Source organism: Oryctolagus cuniculus, chromosome 11 (assembly GCF_051225735.1).
Source record: "Oryctolagus cuniculus isolate XC-2025 breed Fujian yellow rabbit chromosome 11, ASM5122573v1, whole genome shotgun sequence".
Classification (NCBI taxonomy): Eukaryota; Metazoa; Chordata; class Mammalia; order Lagomorpha; family Leporidae; genus Oryctolagus; species Oryctolagus cuniculus.
In genome coordinates, this window is record NC_142877.1 from 20,568,900 (window position 1) to 20,571,701 (window position 2,802).

Here is a 2,802-nt window from a genome sequence, read left to right on the forward strand (position 1 = left end):
TCCCAGGCATTCTTTTTTTTTTTTTTTTTTTGTTAAGATTGATTTATTTATTTGAAAGGCAGAGTTACAGAGAGAGGAAGAGACAGAGAGAGAGGTCTTCCACCTGCTGATTCGCTCCCCAGATGGCTTCAATGGCCAGAGCTGCACCAGGCTGAATACAGGAGCCAGGGACTTCTTTTTCTTTTTCCCTTTTTTTTTTCCCCACAGTCAGTAGCCTCTATTTTTATGATTTGTAGAAAACCGACATTTAGATTTCAAAATTTAATTACAAAATTATCAGCAGCAGTTTCAAGTATCTCAACAACGCTGACAGATTCCACTCTGCCGACAAACAAGGTTATTCTTATTCCACGTTCACAAAGCAAGACCTGGCCGAAGAAGGCCTTATCGTCATCCCCACGCCGCACTGCTCGGGATCTGTTTGTGACCGTGTCCTCTTCCGTCTCTTCTTCAGCATCACCAGCGGGCCCTGATCTGTGTTCTCTGCCGGGGATCTGCCCGTACTGAAGTAGCCCTTCCAGCCTCTCCACTTCAGCCAGGGCTGACGCGTTTGCTATAGCATTCTTGATTGCCTCGACATCCCCTCCCCTGGAGCCGGCCCACCTTTCTTTTTGTCAGTTGGCAAACCAGCCCCTGGATTAAAAGTTTTGCTTCTCCTGGCAGTTTCCTTTGCAAGCTGTGCACCCCGTTTGCCCTTGAACACTTGCTCTGCTTCCTGACGCTCTTTTAGTTTTACTTGCTGGAAATCCAGTACTCTGACTTGTGGAACTTTGTAAATTACGTAGTCTGTAATGCTTCTTGTCTGTTACAGGATTTCGTAGAATACTTAGGTAAGTCAGCGATCTGAGGGAGGCCAAGGGGTCCAGGTCGCCCAGTTCCCCAAGACTGTTGTGAGTGAGAATGAGTTCTGTGAGACAGGGCAGAGCCTGAGCAAGCCCCTCACCTATACGGCATATTCTGTTGTTCACTAATAACGTTTTCAATCTTCTCAATAAAGGAAACCCATCCAGCTTCCTGATCTCATTGTCAGAAAAGTCAATAGCATCAAACTGGTCCAAGGTAGCAACCAGGTTTTCAATGACAGGAATTTTATACCTGCAGAGGTCCAGCTCGCGGTCCCGCATGGCGTCGGTGTACTGCGCCGCCATCAGCTTCACCATGCTGCCACCGCCGCCGCCCGCCTGGGAGCCAGGGACTTCTCCCAGGTCCCCCACATGGGTACAGTATTCTCTGCTGCTTTCTCAGGTGCATTAGCAGGGAGCTGAAATGGAAATGGACCAGCCAGGACTCAAACTGGCACCCATATGAGATGCTGGCATCACAGCTGCTGGCTTAATCCACTATGCCACAGCACTACTGGCCCTGAGCCAAGGCATCCTTAACAACTACTTCTGTGAGCTCTGTGAACCCTGCTGTTTGGGTGAGGCGATCAAGGTGCAGAGACAGAAGGAAATTTGCACAAGGCTGGGAGCTGTGGGCCCCAAGCCTCTGCCTTCTGTGCTCTGAGCTTCCTGTTGAGCGTGGGGGAGGATGTGACAGAAGAAGGTGGCGGCGCCGCTAGGCTGAACCCATCAGAGACGCACCTGTCAGCTCTCCCACCCACCTCTCAGCCTTCCAGCCATGCCACTGCCCAGCTGCTTAGGAAGCCTTGGGGTCAGTGTGATCTGAGACCTCAGATCCTGCACAGGGCAATTCGCTTTATTAAAAAAAAAAAAAAAAAAAAAAAAAAAAAGACCCAACCTGTCAGGTCTTGTTTAGAAACCAGAACACTTCGCAAATATTGGCCAAGAGAGGGGCTGCGTCCCTTAGAAGGTTCTTGGCAGAAAGAGTGATGCTAATGCAAGGTGACAGTGGTGGCCTTTTTGGTTTTTTGTTTTGACAGAAAAGCAAGGAATGCAAATTGCTGTTCCGTGGGCTCTGTGGGCCCAGGTGCCCATGGGGCTGGTGGGGCCCCTCCCCCACCACTCCATTCCCCTGGACGGGACCCTGGCGACAGCTGTTGAGGCGGCCAGTTCTGGGGCATCTGCAGGTCCGTATTATCCAACATTGTGGGCTCACAAATGGGAAACTGAGGCCCAGAGACAGAGTGGAGCATGATTCGCTCAATCCCATGAGCCAATAAACCTTGCTCCTCCCCCCAGGCGAGTGGGCATGAGAGACGCTGTGGCTCCCTTGTGCCCTTGTGCCCTTGTGCCCTGGCTATGGATTCGCGTCCCTGGGGCCTGGTCTGACGCCGGTTATTCAGGCCGTCTGGACTTCCTCTTTCTGGGTAAGACGCCCACGACAACCCCCACAGCGTCTGGGAGGATCCGCTGAGCGCAGCTGTGTCTGGCCACTCGGTCTGAGTGTGTGAACGCGCAGATGGAGCCCAGTGAGCATCCCCAAACTGCCCTGGGACGAGCGGCGCTGGGGGTCAGAGCAGTGCCATTCAGGGCGCCAGAGCCACCTGCGAGCCTTCGGTTTAGGCTTCTCCAAGTCCAGAGTGGAGCACAAAGCAGGCGTGGCTGCGGGGTGCCTGCCGCTGCCCGCGGGAAGGCAGCCGCATGCTGCTCAGGGGAGGAACCGGCCTACGAAGCAAATTGGATGCAACTCTAACTCAATAATTGTCTTAAAAAAAATCTAACAGAGGGGCCGGCACTGGTTTGAGCCCTGGCTGCTCCACTTCCAATCCAGCTCCCGAGGTGCACTAATGCACCTGGGAAAGCAGTGGAAGGTGGCCCAAGTGCTTGGGCCCCTGCGCCCGTGTGGGAGACCCAGAGGAAGCTCCTGGCTTCTGGTCAGCCTAGCTCCGGCCACTGCGGC

At 53.3% G+C, this 2,802-nt stretch overlaps 1 pseudogene; it reads right to left on the reverse strand.

Moving 5' to 3' along the window:
• Positions 1–246: 246 nt before the first annotated feature.
• Positions 247–1,485, reverse strand: LOC100351902 (U2 small nuclear ribonucleoprotein A' pseudogene; annotated as a pseudogene).
• Between the last annotated feature and the right edge of the window lie 1,317 nt (positions 1,486–2,802).